The 16,789-nt window shown below is 44.0% G+C and overlaps 1 long non-coding RNA gene across 31 annotated transcripts in view; it reads right to left on the reverse strand.

Annotated features, from left to right (window-relative positions):
• The window catches only part of LOC112656542 (uncharacterized), a 71,269-nt gene extending 54,692 nt beyond the window's left edge, over positions 1–16,577 (reverse strand). For 8 of the 31 annotated variants that reach the window (XR_007408997.1, XR_007408993.1, XR_007408995.1 and 5 more), the window contains exons 1-4: positions 14,985–15,475; positions 14,541–14,658; positions 14,158–14,273; positions 1,706–1,895 (exon numbers count right to left, since the gene is read on the reverse strand). This is a non-coding gene — a long non-coding RNA (uncharacterized LOC112656542). The other 23 variants (XR_007409003.1, XR_007409000.1, XR_007408987.1 and 20 more) reach the window with 17 other exon arrangements.
• Positions 16,578–16,789: the final 212 nt, after the last annotated feature.

Consider the following 16,789-nt stretch of genomic DNA (forward strand, 5'->3'; position numbering starts at 1 on the left):
TAACCCTTAGCCCCTGGCAACCACTTTTCTGTTCCCTGTTTCTACGAGTTTGACTCTTTTTTTTTTTTTTTTTTTTTAAGATTCCACATGTAAGTAAGTGTCTTTGGTAATCTTTTGAGGGTTTCTTTTTTTAAGATTTTTAATCTCTACATCTAACATGGCACTCAAATCTAGAACCCCAAATTTGCACACACTACCAACCGAGCAACTAAGTGCCCCCAATTATTTTTTAATTATATGAGACTATAATAGATACTCTAATGTCACATCAGCCATAATCTGAGCATAGGTAAGGGCTGCAGCATATTTTGTCTGGAAGTAGAGTAAATCTCTAGGTGTCCCAAAGAAAAAAACTCTCTCTCTGCCCTGTGATTCCAAAGTATCAGATACAGATCGAGACTTAGGAAGAACTCAAACCTGTAAGTTCTCAGTTTTTGAATGGTTTTAGTAAACCAAAACAAATAATGTTCATTTCCTCTCAAACTTCCATAATTACTATATATTTTCAAATTCATATTTTATTACCATCTTTTGTCATAAAGTCATTTTTATATTAAGACAAAACCACTAGCACTGGGATCCCTGGGTGGCACAGCGGTTTAGCGCCTGCCTTTGGCCCAGGATCGAATCCCACATCGGGCTCCCAGTGCATGGAGCCTGCTTCTCCCTCTGCCTGTGTCTCTGCCTCTCTCTCTCTCTCTCTGTGTGACTATCATAAAAAAAAAAAAAAAACAACCCACTAGCACTATAAGCCATTTCGCTTTTCTTTTCAGGCAACTTTCTTCTTCTTGTTGGGGGACCATGGCGTGGGAGGGGTGGGGTGGGAGAGAAAATCTTAAGCAGGCTCCATGCCCAGTGTAGGGCTTGGCTCAGGACTTGATCTCACAATCCTGAGATCCTAACTTGAGCAAAAATCAAGAATCAGATGCTTAACCAACTGAGCCACCTAGGTGCCCTGCTTCTTAGACATTAAAATTTTGGTCAGAAGGATCTGATGTTCCAGAGTGATACAATTAGTTGTAGCTAACACTGGTATCAAGTGCTCTTCTATTCTGCTTGGGAGTTTAGAGGAAAGACAAGGAATCATGGACTCATCTCCCCCAGAGTGGCATCATTAGATTTTAAAGAATTGTCTGGTTTCTATTAGCCCAGTGACCTTTTTGCTTGCAATTTCTCCTAGCTTCTTTACTGACAGACTTCCAATTCCTTGCCTTGTTTTTATCTAGGGGTCAATTATTTTATAGACAGCCAGAGCTCGTTTACTCTGACTCTTCCAAAAACATCTAGCTACGGATTATCGGTTCTCTAAAATAGTTTCACATTTCAATATTTTTTTTCTTATTAAGTCCATTAACAAAAAGAAGACAGGGCTCTTACTACAGCTATTGGGTAGTACCTTAGGATACAATTTGAAAGAAGAGCAAAATATCTAAGAAATTTAATTATTGGATGGTATTGGGCATCTCCCGAAGAGCTTTTAACCTGCACTCTTATCTCTATGTGATCATAAAGATAAGATCTCCCGGTCTTATTGAGCGAGATGGCTTTATGTTCCAACTGCTCTACATCACCAGATGTTCTCCACTTGGGACTTCTTTGGGCAATAGGGACTCTAAACCGTTTGCTAATACAAGCCTTTTTATAAATGGTCAGAAACCATGTACAATATATAGAAGACGAATAGACTGGAACATTTTCTGCTTACCAACAACCCCAGGAGAGATTTCTTACAGCTCTAATAAATCCAGGACTGAGTCTCATTGGATGGGCTAATCACATGCCCACCCTCAATCGATGTAACTTAAAAGATTATATACTAATTAGCTAGGTCTAGAGGTGAGGTGTGTCCCTCTGAAACTGAGACTAGTTCCCCAAAGGAAATCTCAGTGATGTTCCTAGAAGAAAAGGGAAATGAAGGTAAGTCGGATCAAAACCATGGATGTCTTATCACAACAGTCATTAGATTATAGCAGAGAAAAGACACCAGTGTGGTCACTACTGTCATTAACAGCCCCAGAGCTCTGAGTAGGTGCTAGGTTCCTTTCACATTGACACTTTTTCCTCCAAAGAATTTGCATAAGACCGCTACAGGCTGGCAAATTCTTCCTCAGCTTTTAAAACTGATCCTTTAATAACCTATATAAAGAGTCTTTGAGGCAGCTGCTTAGCTACCTACCTCCTAATATTCCTTCACAAACAGTAGGAAACGAGAGGAAAAGTGAATTTTACATAAAACCACACTCAGTTCAACTTGAAATGTCAAATCTTTAAAAATAAGTAAAATGAAAAATGACCAAATCCCAATGTGTGCTCTCTCACACTCCTGCCCCACCCACTACAAGGTTTATAGCAGACAAAGGCAGATCAAGGTGGAAAAAGGAAGCTACTGAAGGGCTGTACGTTGATCTGACACTGTGCCTCCACAAGGGCTACATTGTACCCTAAACTGGGAGAACTGAAAAAAGTGTCCAGACAAATCCAAGCATGAACTACAGGAAAGGAACTTCCAAGTACATGGGATTAAAAGGTGCAGGCATGATTTCAAGTGGCTCCTCAAAATTCATGTCTGCTGGAGGAGGAGAAAAAGGCTAAATGGAGAAGCCCCCACTGGAAGTTGAATCATTAAGGGAAAAGGAAAATGAAGTTTTAGGGCCAATTAAAAAAAAAAACAAAAACCCACAAAATTGGACTCTCAATCCCACAACACAAAAACCTCCCCACCGAAGCACAATAAAACACCCTGGGAAAAGCCCCTGGACTTTGGATACCTCCAAATGAGGGGTCAGTAGACTAGAAATATTGTAAAACAACCCAATACCATAAACATGAACAAGAAGAAAGTGAAGTCTTCAAAAGTACTGCAGAAAGTCAGGAATGAAGTTCCCTATATCTCAATGGAAGAAAATTGCTCCTAATAAAAACCCTCATGGGGATCCCTGGGTGGCGCAGCAGTTTAGCGCCTGCCTTTGGCTCAGGGCGCGATCCTGGAGACCCGGGATCGAATCCCACGTCGGGCTCCCAGTGCATGGAGCCTGCTTCTCCCTCTGCTTGTGTCTCTGCCTCTCTCTCTCTCTATATATGTGACTATCATAAATAAATAAATTAATTTAAAAAATAAATAAATGTGAAGACTTTAAAATAAAATAAAATAAAAAAATAAAAACCCTCGTGAAAAAGAAAAAAACTTCAAAGTGAACTATCCAAACAAATATCAAACAAACTTTTCAGGATAGGAGAACCACTGTGAAACATATTTTTAAAACTAAAGACAGAAATGAACAAAAATCAGAAAAATAAAGAGGTGTTTGTGCTTAGAACAGTGGAAAAGACAAAAGTATCTCAGAAATGAGGAATAAGTTACAAGATGTCCAAAGGAGAACTGATTCAGAGCAAAGAAGGAGTCACTAAAGAAAAGCAGGAAAACAAGGAAATGAAAATGGCATTAAGAAGTAAAAAAGGTCAGGGGTGCTTCACCGGCTCAGTTGGTGGACATGCAACTCTTGATCTTGGGGTTGTGAGACTGAGCCTCATTCATGTTGGGTGTGGATATTACTTAAAAATAATCTAAAACAAAAGTAAAAAGGGTCACAGAAAAAGTAATGGAATGGGAAATGGGCAAAGAAAGAATACTACTTGTGTTATTAGAGTCCCTGAGTGGGACTCAGAAGTAATATTAAAAACTACAGCCCAGGGGCGCCCAGGTGGCTCAGTCAGTTAAGTGTCCAACTCTTGATTTCTGCCCAGGTCAGGACCTCAGGGTCATGAGATCAAGCCCCACACGTTGGGCTCTGTGCAGAGTGTGGAGCCTACTTAAGATCCTCTCTCCCTCTCCCTTTGCCCCTCTCCACCTTTAGAAAGAACATTTTCTAAAAATAGAAAAAAGTGTATCTGAATCTACATTTTAGAAGAACTCACCAGGAAACCAGAAGAAAAAGATTCAACAAGACATATTCTAGTAAAACTATAAGATTTCAAAGACAAAATATCATCAAAGTCGACAGATAAAAAGATCAAATTATTTACAAAGACAAAAGAAACTGGCACCCTGTTTGTAAACCAATGCACTAAGTGAGGCAATAGGCTGAATTCTAAGATAGGGCCCAAGATTTCCCACCTCCCGGAGACCTGCCTGCATCATCTCTCTACGGTGAAATGATGTATTTCATGCTTATGATTAGAGAATATGTCACAGTTGACTTGAGGGAGAGATTATCCTGTAGTGTTGACCTCATCACATAAATCCTTTAAAAGCCATTTATCCAACTAGTTGCAGAAGGGAAAGTCCGAGATTTGAAGCACAAGAAGATTTTGTGTGTCCCCTGGCTTGAAGGTGGAGAAGGCGGTGTGGCATGGAATGCAGGTTCATCTGGAAGCTGAAAGCAGCCCTGGAAACGGAGACCTCAGTCCTAAACTGCCAGAAACTGAATTCTGCTAACAACCAGAATAAACTTCAATGTAGATTCTTGCCTTAGACCTTCAGAAAAGAGCACAGTCCTCCCAACACCTTGATTTCAGCCTGTGAAACCCTGAGATTCTAGCCCCACTCTGGATTCCTGACCCACAGAAACCATGATAGGAAGTTTGTATTATTTTTAAATTTTTCTTATTTTTCATTTTGTTAAGTAAGCTCTACACACCCATCACAAGGCTTGAACTCACAACTTCAAGATCAAGAGTCCTGCACTCTACCAACTGAGCCAGCCAGGTGCCCCAGGTTCATATTTGTATTTTTTTAAGCCCCCAAGTGTGTGGTAGCAGCAATGAAAAATTGATACATAGCATTTTTAAAAAACTCAAAGAATATGAGTGAACCAAGGATTCTACATCCAATTTTCAACTATCAAAACTACAGAAAATTGGGTTTGAAGCTGGGCTACTATCGCCAGGGGCTGTTGGCAGCCCATGGACCAACCCTTCCCGGCCCTGGGGCCCCACCCTGCCTGGTTGTAAATGTCCTCAGCCCCTCTCCCCACAACCCCCTGCCCTGGGAGGTCACCCCTCAAAATAAATAAAACTACAGAAAAGTGGTTATAAACATATGAGAACTTAGAGAATTCTGCATCCATCAAGTCTTCCTGAGGAAATTACAAGAGCAGAGGGCAGCAAACTTTTTCCATAAGGACCAGACAGTGAAGCTTAGAGGCTTTGAGGAATAAATATGGCTTCTGTCACATATTATTCTGGTTTTTGGATGTGTTTCTTTTTAATTCTTTGCTCGTAAGCCACCCAAAACCAGATTATGATTCAGATTTGGCCTGCAGGCCTTATTTAAACAGCCCCTGTGTTAGAGGAGGAATGATAATGGAAAATATATAAATGTGTACAGCAGCATATAAAAAAAGATCAGGACAAGAGAACTGATGTGCAAATGTTATATATTACGATAAAATGGAAAAGCAACCACAAAAATGGCAGAAGGGAGAAGAGAGAGAATACAGTTGCTGTATAGGCCCCAGGAAGGCACTGAAGGGAAACAATCTTGAGAAACCAGATGGCTGAAGGTCATATAAATAAACAGGACTAAGGGCTTTTTAAAAAAGTACAAGTAAGGGACATGGTTCCAGATGGTAAAGTACAAAGGTCCTGAACTCACCTCCTCCCATAGACACATGGAATCTCTGGCTATATATGCAACAATTCCCTCTGAAACAAGGCCTGAAAACTAGCTGAGCAACTCCTTCATGTCAAGGAAATGAGGAGAAAACCACAATGAAGTGGGTGGGATTGAAACCCAATCTCACCATAATCCTTACTCATGACACAGTGACCTTACAAAAGAGAGAATTTACAAACCTGAAACTTCTTCCCCAAGTCAGGCACCCCAATTTTTAAGATCTGTACCTAAGAGATAAGCTCCCAAAACCTGGCTTTGAAATCCAATGGGGGTCACAACTAGGAGACCCAAAGGGCTTCAGCAAAATGAGAAAGACTTTCATAAGGACTCACACAGGGGCACTTGGGTGGCCCAGTCAGTTAACTGTCTGCTTTTGGCTCAGGTCATGATCCCAGGGTCCTGAGATCAAGCCCCTTGTTGGGCTCCCTGCTTCTCCCACTTCCTCTGCCCCTCCCCTTGCTCATATCCCCCCCTCAAATAAATAAATAAATCTTTTTAAGAAAATAAAGGGCTCGGGATCCCTGGGTGGCGCAGCGGTTTAGCGCCTGCCTTTGGCCCGGGGTGCGATCCTGGAGACCCGGGATCGAATCCCACGTCGGGCTCCCGGTGCATGGAGCCTGCTTCTCCCTCTGCCTGTGTCTCTGCCTCTCTCTCTCTCTCTCTCTCTCTGTGACTATCATAAATAAAAAATAATAATAAAAAATAAATTAAAAAGATTGTTCAAAAGATAAAAAAAAAAAAAAAGGGCTCACATAAACTCACCACAGGATTCAGCACAGAAGCACAGACTTTATGTGGAAGAGATTCCACTGCTCATCTTAAAGTGTCTGCAGGAGGGGCAGGAAGTGCTGGGATACTCTCAGGGGACAGGGCTGGTCAGCCTTTGTCACACCTTCCCTCTACCTTGCTGAAGCTGGCAGACTCATTTTCTTTCATGCTAGCCCTTCCCGCCTGCCCTACTCTGCAGGTGCGCTCTCACTTTCTTCCTCTGCCACACTCCAAAGTATCCATGGACTGTAACATTCAAAGAAATTCTTCTTGGCCAAATACCACCTCCCAGAGCACTGCTCAGGCAGCAGACCGAAACATATCCCCACTCTTTCTAAGAGGCCTATTCACTTTCCCAGGAGCTTTCTTTTCAGCTTAAATATTTCTTGTAAGGCAAGTGTAATGGTGATGAGCTCCTTTAGCTTTTGCTTGTCGGTCTTTAGCTCTTCACTTTGCCTGCTAAAGGGCAGGCTTCTGGTCTGGCACATTCCTAGGGCCCTATGGAAGTGCACTCAGGGAAGAAAGGCCAGTGGATACAGTCTTGGCATTCTCTCCCTTTCCCTCACTCCAGTTTGCTGGTTTCTCCCCAGATAGAGCTTATACCCTTGTATTGCACCCCGGTCTTTGTGACTATTGCCTAGAGGACTTCAGATCACCTGACTCTGACTCTATTGGCCAACAGGGCTTACACTTGTGGTCCGAAGAACTATATATATCTGCATACTAAAAGCTGCTGCCTGAGGATCTGCCTTCCAATCAGCCTGTATATAGGTGCTGACTGAGATACCTCCCTTTAGGACACAGTAAGCTCTTGGCACACCCTCAAGAACTATTAAAAGTACAATGAGCTGCTTGGACAAGCACAAAGGTTTGAGAAACAATCAAGAGTTAGGGCAAGGATGAACAATAAATAAGTCATCTCCTACATGAGACCATGCCTTCAAGATTGGGAGAGGTGGCTGTTACTACTGCTACATAGAAACCAATGCAGAGAGTGAAGCAAAACGAGTAAATAAAGGGATATATTCATAGAGGTGCTCAGCAAAACTGGGAGAAGAATGAATAGTGAGAACTTAAAAAACAAAAAAAGAAAATATAAGAAAATACCACACAGAAGTCACAGAGCAAACGAATACAATAACTTCACTGAAAAATACAGTAAAGGGCTTCAACAGCAGACTACATTGGCAGAAGAAAGGATTAGTGAATGCTAAGATAGGGCAGTACAACTCACCCCATCAGAGCAACAAAATGAATAAAAGTAAAGATACCTTTAAGGAATTTAGGGGCATCAAGCATACTAACACTCATATACAGGCCCCAGAAGGAGAAGTGAGTGAAAGTGGCAGGAACTTATTGGAGAAATAATGGCTGGAAACTCTCCTAACCTGATGAAGAAAACAGACATTCAGAGAGTTCCAAATAAAATGAACCCAAGGAGACCCATCTTGAGACACATTACAATTAAAATGTCAAAAGTTAAAGGAGAGAATCTTAAAAGCAAGAGAAAACTTGTTACATACAAGGGAATCCCCATAAAACTACTAGATTTTTTCAGAAGAAATTTTGCAGACCAGAGGGAGTGCACAATATATTCAAAGTGCTAAAAGTAAAAACTTTCCAGCCAAGAATACTCTACTTGGCAAAGTTAATCAGAATTGAAGGAAAGAGAGAGAGTTTCACAAGCAAGCAAAAGCTAAAGGAGTTCACCACTAAATTAGCCTTACAAGAAATGTCAGACCACTTAAAGTTGAAAAAAGGGGTGCTAATTAGTAAGAAGAAAATATATGAAAGTGCAACTCACACTGGTAAAGTTAAATACATAGTAAAGGTAGGAGCACATGGGCAGCTCAGTGGTTAAGCTCTGACTCTGGATCTCAGTTTAGGTCTCAGGGTTGTGAGTTCAAGCCACACCCTGGGCTCCACACTGGGTGGGGAGCCTCCTTAAAAAAATAAAATTATTATATCTATACACACACACGCAGAGTAAAGGTAATGGATTAATCACTTAAAAACTAGTATGAAAATTAAAAGATAAAGTAGTAAAACTAAAATCACAGTAATTAGTTAAGAGATACAAAGGATAAAAACATGTAAAATGTAACATCAAAACCACAATATGCAGTAGGAGGATAAAAATGTAGAAGTTTAGAATGCGTTCAAACTTATCAATCTAAAATAGGCTGTCATTAATATATATGTAACCCTCGTGGTAACCACAAAACAAAAACATCAGGTAGGTACACAAAAGATAACGAGCAAAAGGAATCTAAGCATGCCACTAAAGAAAATCATCAAGCCACAAAGGAAAAGGCAAGAGAAGAAAAAGGAACGGGGCAGAGGGGGAGGGACTACAAAACATCCAGAAAACAAAAATGGAAATGAGAACGTACCTATCAATAATTACTTTAAATGTAAAGGGATTAAACTTTCCAATAATAAAAAAAAGAGTAGTTGAATTTAAAAAACAAACAAGACCCATCTAATGCTGCCTACAAGATATGCACTTCAGTTCTAAGAACACACAGAGTGAGAGGATGGAAGAACATAAACGGAAGCCAAAAGAAAGCTGGGGTAGCTATACTTATATTGGGCAAAATAGACTTTAAAACAAAGACTGTGATAAGAGATAAAAGCGTTATAAAGTAAGGGGTCAAGCTCCCCAAAAAAGATGTAACGTGAAATATTTTTGCACCTCATATACAAGCACTAAATATATAAAGCAAATATTAAGAGACCAGGGGCACCTGGGTGGCTCAGTCAGTTAAGCATCTACCTTCAGCTCAAGTCATGGTCCCCGGGTCCTGGGATGGAGCCCGTCCAGGCTCCCTGCTTCTCCCTCCCCCTCTGCCACTCTTCCTACTTGTGCTTGCGCGTGCTCTCTGTCAAATAAATAAAATCTTTTAAAAAAAATATTAAGAGACCAAAAGGAATTGATGGCAATATGATAATAGTTGGGGGACTTTAACAGCACACATCTATGGATATCAGAAAGTCAGGAAATATTGACCTCAAACAACATGTTAGACCAAATCAACTTGATATTTACAGAACATTCCATCCAATAGCAACAAAATACACATTTTTCTAAAGTGCACATGGAACATTCTCCAGAATAGACCACAAAACAGATCTTAATTTATTTAAGAGAACTTACACCATAGCAAATATTTTTTCCACCAAATAGTGTGACACTAGAAGTCATTAATAGGAAGTAGGAAACTGGAAAATTCACAAATATGGAGAGGCTAGCCCACATGCTACAGAACCAATGAGTCAACAAAGAAATCAATAGAAATAAAATACCTTGAGACAAATGAAAATGGAAATGTAACACACCAAAATTTATGGGATGCATCAAAAGCAGTTCTAAAAATCTAGGAAGTTCACAACAAATGCTTACCTCATGAAACAAAATTCCAAAACAACATTACACCTCAAAAAGCTAGAGTTCAAACCCAGAGTTTATAGGAGGAAGAAAATATAACAAAAATCAGCACAAAAATAAATGAAACAAATTTTAAAAAGGACCAATGGAAAAGATCAATGGAAAAAAAAAAAAAAAAGCTGGTTCTTTGAAAACATAGATAAGACCTAAAAAAATAATTTCAGAAATGAAAGAGGAGCTGTTTCAACTGCTACCACAAAGGTTTCTAAGAAACCATTATGAATAATTATATGCTAACAAATTAGACAGCCTAGAAAAAATTAATTCCAAGAACATACAACCTACCAAGACTTAAATCATAAAGAAATAAGAATCTGAACAAATACTAGTAATGAGATTGAATCAATAATTGAATACCTTTCAGTAAGCAAAAGTCCAGAATCAGATGGCTTCACTGGTGAATTCTACCAAACACTAAAAAAATGAATATTAAGGACGCCTGGGTGGCTCAGAGGTTAAAGCACCTGCCTTTGGCCCAGGGCGTGATCCTGGAGTCCCTGGGATCAAGTCTCGCATCAGGCTCCCTGCATGGAGCCTGCTTCTCCCTCTGCCTGTGTCTCTGCCTCTCTCTCTCAATCTGTCTCTCTCATGAATAAATAAATAAAATCTTTAAAAAAAGATTAATACTCATCCTTCTTAAATTCTTCCAAAAAAACCACCAACCCCAGAAGAGGAAGAAACTCTTCCAAACTCATTTTACAAAGCCAACATTACTCTGATACCAAAACCAGAAAAGGATTGCCACCAGGAAATTAAAGGCCCGTATCCCTGCTGAATATAGATGCAAAAATCCTCAACAAAATATTAGCAACCTGAATTCAACAATACGTTAAAAGGGTCATACACCATGATCAAGTGGGATATTTTTCCCAGGGATGCAAGGATGATTCACTATCTGCAAATAAGTCAGTGTGATACACCACATTAAGAAATGAAGGATAAAAATCTTATCTCAATACATGCAGAAAAAAATTTTGACAAAATTGAACTTTCGTTTAGGCTTTTAAAAACTCTCAACAAAGAGGGTGTATAGATGAAAGCCATCTCAACATAACAAAGGCCACTTATGACAGGCCTGCAAATGACATACTCAACAGTGAAAGATCAGGAACAAGACAAGAATGACTATTTTTGCCACTTTTAATCAATATAGTATTAGAAGCTCTCACTAGAGCAAGTAGGCATGGATAAAAGGCATCCCAATTGAAAAGGAAGGGGTAGACTGTCACTATTTGCAGAGGACATGCTAGCTTTGCACAGTGGCAGTATCATAGCCAATGAGGTTTATCCAAGGAGCGATCATTGCTAATTGCAGAGGACATGCTTTATATATAAAATCCCAAAGACTCCACTAGAAATCTATTAGTAGAGCTAAAGAACAAATTCAGTGAAGTTACAGGATAAAAAAATTAATGTATAAATATCAGGAAGAGGAATTAAGAAAATGATCCCATTTACAACTGCATCAAAAAGAAAAAAAATACCTAGGAATAAACGAAGGAGGTGAAAGATCTGTACTCTGAAAACCCTAAGATGCTGATGAAAGAAACTGAAGAGGGCACAAAGAAATGGAAAGACAGTCCATGTCCGTTGATTAGAATACTGTTAAAATGTCCCATACTACCCCAAAACAATTTGATAGACCCAGTGCGATCACTCTCAAAATTCTAATGGCATTTTTCACGGAAATAGACAAACCTAAGACGTGCGTGGAACCTCAAAAGACCCCAAATAGCCCAAGCAATCTTGAGAAAGAAGACGCATCATGCTCCCTGATATCAAACTAGATTACAAAGCCAGAGTAATTAAACGTGGTGTGGTGTTACCATAAAAATAGACATTTAGATCAATGGAACAGAATGCAGAGTCCAGAAATAAACCCATGCATATATGGTTAATTATAACAAAGGCAACAAGAATGTACAATGGGGAAAACACAGTCCCTTTGTTAACTAGTGCTGTGAAAATTAAACTGTCACATGCAGGCAGCCCCGGTGGCGCAGCGGTTTGGCGCTGCCTGCAGCCCAGGGTGTGATCCTGGAGACCTGGGATCCAGTCCTGTGTCGGGCTCCCTGCATGGAGCCCGCTTCTCCCTCTGCCTGTGTCTTTGCCCCTCTTTCTCTCTCTGAATGAATAAGTAAATAAATCTTTAAAAAATAATAATAATAAATAAATAAGCTGCCATATGCGATAGAATAAAACCGGACTTTACACCTTACACAAAAACTAACTTAATATGATTTAAAGACTTGAATGTAAGGCCTAAAACCATAAAACTTCTAGAAGAACCCGTAGGAGGTAAGCTCCTTGACACTGATGTCTTGGTGATGATTTTTTAAATCTGATACCCAAAGCAAAACCAACAAAAGCAAAAATAAACAAGTAGGACTACTTCAAACTAAAAAACTAAAACTAAACTAAAACTAAAAAGCTTCTGTACAGGGGCGCCTGGGCAGCTTGGTCAGTTGAGCTTCTCTTATTCTCAGCTCCCATCATGATCTCAGGGTGGTGAGATCGAGCCCGAGTTTGGCTCCGTGCTTAGCATGGAGTCAGCTTGAGAGTCCCTCCCTCTGCCCCCCTCCCTGCTTGCACATGCTCTCTCACATAAAAAAAATGTAAAGAAAAAAAGCCTTTGTATAGCAGAGGAAACCATCGAGAGAGTGAAATGGTGACCCTCTGTTTGCAAATCATAGATCTGAGAAGGCGTTAATATGCAAAATATATAACGAACTGAGAACTCAGTAACAAAAATCCCGTTAAAAAATGGGCAGAGGCTCTGAATTGACATTTTTCTAAAGAAGACATACATGTAGATGGCCAACAGGTACATTAAAAAATGCTCGGGCAGCCCCGGTGGCGCAGCGGTTTAGCGCCGCCTGCAGCCCAGGGCGTGATCTGGAGACCCTGGATCGAGTCCCACGTCAGGCTCTCTGCATGGAGCCTGCCTCTCCCTCTGCCTGTGTCTCTGCCTCTCTCTCTCTCTCTGCATCTCTATGAATAAATAAAATCTTTAAAAAAAAATGCTCAACATCCCACTATCATCAGGGAAATGCAAATCTAAACAATGAGCTATCACACCTGTCAGATGACTGCGGTCAAAAAGAAATAATGAGTGTTGGTGAGGATGTGGAGAAAAAGGACCCCTCGTGCACTGTTGGTGGGAATGCAAACTGCTGCAACCACTGTGCGAAACAGTATGGAGGTTCTTCAAAAAATTTAAAATAGAAATACCCTATGATCCAGTAATTCCACTACTGGGTATTTGCCTACAGAAAACAAAAAACACTCAATTGTTTTAACATATATCCCTATATTTACTGAAGCATATTTACAGTATCCAAGATATGGAAACAATCAATAAATGGACAAAGAAAATGTGGTATTATTCAGCGATCAATAAGGATAAGACCTCGCCTTTCGTGACAACACCGATAGACTTTGAAGGTGTTATGCCACGTGAAATAAGTCAAACGGAAAAAGACAAACTGATTTTTCTTATATCTGGAATCTAAAAAAAAAAACAAAACAAGGAAGCGGACTCATAGATCTAGAGAACGATTTGCAGTTGCCAGAGGCATTAGGTGGACGGTGGGCAAAATTAGCAAACTGCTTTGGGTTTTGGTTTATTTATTTTTGGTCCTGATAAATTGGATAAGGAAACCCAAAACACATAGAGAACACCAACATGATTTGGAGATAAGCAAAAATCACACAAACAAGATACAAGTAGCACCAACAATCAAAGGTCAGTATTGAAATAATATGTGTATATTTTTAACAGACTTTGTTTTTAAGTAATCTCTGCACCCAACACAGGGCTCGAACTCACAAGCCCAAGATCAAGAGTTGCATGCTCCTCCAACTGAGCCAGCCTGGCACCCTGAAACAGTACTTTTTTTTTAAAATGAAAAACCTCAGGAGGTTCTCTTGCCTCTTGAGAGACCTGAACCGGGTCCACAGCTGCTGGTACTTGACCCCCCACCCCGTCTACGCTGCCTTCGACAACATGTAACTTCTTGAGTCATCCCAGAAAAGTCATCTGCTTCATGAGGAAACTAGAATCACTGGTGTTGTAAGGCAAAGCCAAGGTTTGCCAGGAAGCCCTTAGGTAGCCAAGCGTGCGGGCCAGGCGCCCTTTCTGTATTTTTACCTTTTACAGGATCTCAAACGAGAGCCCTGTAAATCCTTCAACATCCACCTCTGCCTCTGTGTCGGAGAAGCCTAGCCGTATTTCCGTAGCTGCTTCTCTGGTCCCCAGCACCCACTTTCTGCTCCTAGAACCTCACTTTCACCCAGACTGCCTCCATGACCCTCCTTTGTTCCCTACACTGTCAGTCTGGGTGGCGAGAGGGCCCGGCTGCCTTCTCCTGGGATCTTCCTAAGAACCCTGGTGTATTTTCCAGGATCTTCCTCACTTCCCGAAACATTTTCTTTTGAAGTTTCCTATCGGCCATGAAAGAAAAAAAAAAAATTAAGTCTTACAAAAAGACACCATAAAATGAAGTCAAAGGACAATTAACAAAGACTTAATTCCAGATTGGATAAAAAGTACCTACAAGTCGACAACACAAATAAGGCCCAGTTATTTTTTTAAAATCGACAGAGGATGGAACAAAAGCAATTCAAAGAAGAAATCCTGAAAGGTCTGTAAGCATGTAAGAAGCTAGGTTTCAACCTTCCCGGCACACAAATGCAACAGCCATTTCCCACCTGCCGACTGGGGGAAAAATACGTTCCAGCGGGACGCAGGTGTCCTCACGCAGCCAGTAGAGTCGTCTGGGAGGGCAGGCGGGCACACCTGGCACAGTGCGGGCACACCTGGTGGAGACTGAGAAAATTAAGGCCGTTCCACCTCAAGTTTAGCGTCAGCACAAGTACAGCCATCTCAGGCCCCTGTGAATAAGAGCTGAACTTTACAGGAAAAACCGCAGAACGCCCTTGACAGAGTCGCATGTCAGAGTAAGAAGAGAGCTCAGGATGCCCTTGACAGAAAGTCCGGTATTGGAATGAAAACAGCTTAAGAAATTCCTCCACCCCTTCTGAAAATCCCCTAGACCAGCCCATAAAAACGCAGCTGTAACTCCCCTTGGGGTCCGAGTCCCTGCTCCCCCGAGTCGGGTATACTTGGACCCAAGCTAATAAACCCTCATGTACTTGCAGCGGTGTCGGCTCCTTGGTGGTTGTCTCGGATTCGCAATCTTGGGCACAACAGCCTGGCACGGTGCGGGCACACCTGGCACGGTGCGGGCACGCCTGCAGGGGCTCCGCCGACCTCCTTCAGCGGCGGGAGGTCCGACCCTTGGCCTGCTGCACCCCAGGGGGCGAGCCTGAGCTCTTCCCGCGTGGCTCACCTACAAGACCAACGGCGCCACGTGTGGGTGATACGGCCCCGCGCAGAGCTCCGGCGGCTCCGAGCCCCTGGGTCGGGCTCTTAGGCCCCCAGGGACCCTCTAGGAAAACGGCGGGAAGGGGAGAGAAAGGAGGAAAGCTCCATCCCGTTGCGTAACTCGGATGAAGCCACCGGGGTACTTGGGGCGTCGGCCCCCTCCGGGAAATCGGCGTGGGAGCCGGCCGTGAGCTGCGGCGCCTTCCCCCCGCGGCCCGGGCGCGCCCAGGGGCCTCGGCCTCAGCCTCAGCGGAGGGAAGGCGCGGGCGGGCGGGGCGGGGCGGGGCGGGGGTCGGCCTCACCCCGGCTCACCCGGGCCACGCGCGCCGGCGCCTCCACCCGAACAGCACAGGCCGCGCCGAGAAGCAAGTCTCCCAGCGTGTGGGCGTGGAGGGGGCGCCACGAGCGCCACGAGGGCCACGAGGGCCACGGCGCCTGCCTGCCTCGCCCTTCCCTCTCCTGGCCCGACCCTCCTCGGAGCGTCGACGCGGGCACCCGCCGCCCTCGCCTAAAGCGTAGGCGGCCCCGCCACCCCTCGGCCTGGCTGGCTTCCCTCGGCTCTGCCAGCGGCGGACGCGGGCGCCATTTCGGGGCTGCCGGGCAGTGCCGGGCTCTGGGGTCGAGGGAGCAACCCCGGAGGGCCCGGCGGCCGCGGCACGCGACGCGGACAGGCTTCAGGGGCCGGCTCGGGAGGGGACGGACTTTTCTACCCAGGTACAAAAAATGTGAGCTTTTGGGGGGAAAACGTTAAACGCTGGCATAACCGCCCCGACAAGGAAACGAGGGGCTCCGCTTGCAGACTCGCAGGCCTCTACTGCCACCTACTGCGGACGCCGCGTCCTGGGGCTCGGCCCAGAGCGAGCAGCGCCGCGCCGGGGTGCGGCCTAGGGCCCCGCGGCGGGCACGGAAGCGGCTTTAAAAAAGTAAAGAATAAAACTGTAAAAAAAAAAAAAAAAAAAAAAATTCATTGCAGTAATGGTTTCCCCCCGCGGGAAGGACAACCAGGCCGCCGAACACGTCCAAATACGAACGCGTCTCGAAGCTCCGGCCGCGGCCGCACACAACTTCCCGTGCAGACCGTTCTGCAGCCTCCAGTTTCCTCCCGAGGTTTCCTCCTCTTAAAGTCTCCATTTTTCCTGGTGACAATTTTCCCGACCTTCCCACCGGATCAGTTTCAGCAGCTACACGCCGGGCGTCATCAGCTCGGATCTTCGCCTGTTTCCCTTCCCTTCTCTTCTCGCCGCGCGCGCCTTCGCACCTGCGGCTCCTAATGCCGCCGCATCTCTACTTCCCGCGTCGCGGCGCTTGGCGGCCCCGGCCCCGCCCTTCGCTCCCGCGGAGCTGTCGCTGCAGGGGCTCCACCGACGCCGCCGCCCCCCGCCCCGACGCCCCTCCTGACCCGCCGCCGCCGCCCCCGACCCGACGCCCCTCCTGACCCGCCGCCGCCGCCCCCGACCCGACGCCCCTCCTGACCCGCCGCCGCCGCCCCCGACCCGACGCCCCTCCTGACCCGCCGCCGCTGCCCCCGACCCGACACCCATCCTGACCCGACGCCGCCGCCCCCGCCCCGACG

Source organism: Canis lupus, chromosome 37 (genome assembly GCF_003254725.2).
Source record: "Canis lupus dingo isolate Sandy chromosome 37, ASM325472v2, whole genome shotgun sequence".
In the NCBI taxonomy this organism is placed as follows: domain Eukaryota; kingdom Metazoa; phylum Chordata; class Mammalia; order Carnivora; family Canidae; genus Canis; species Canis lupus.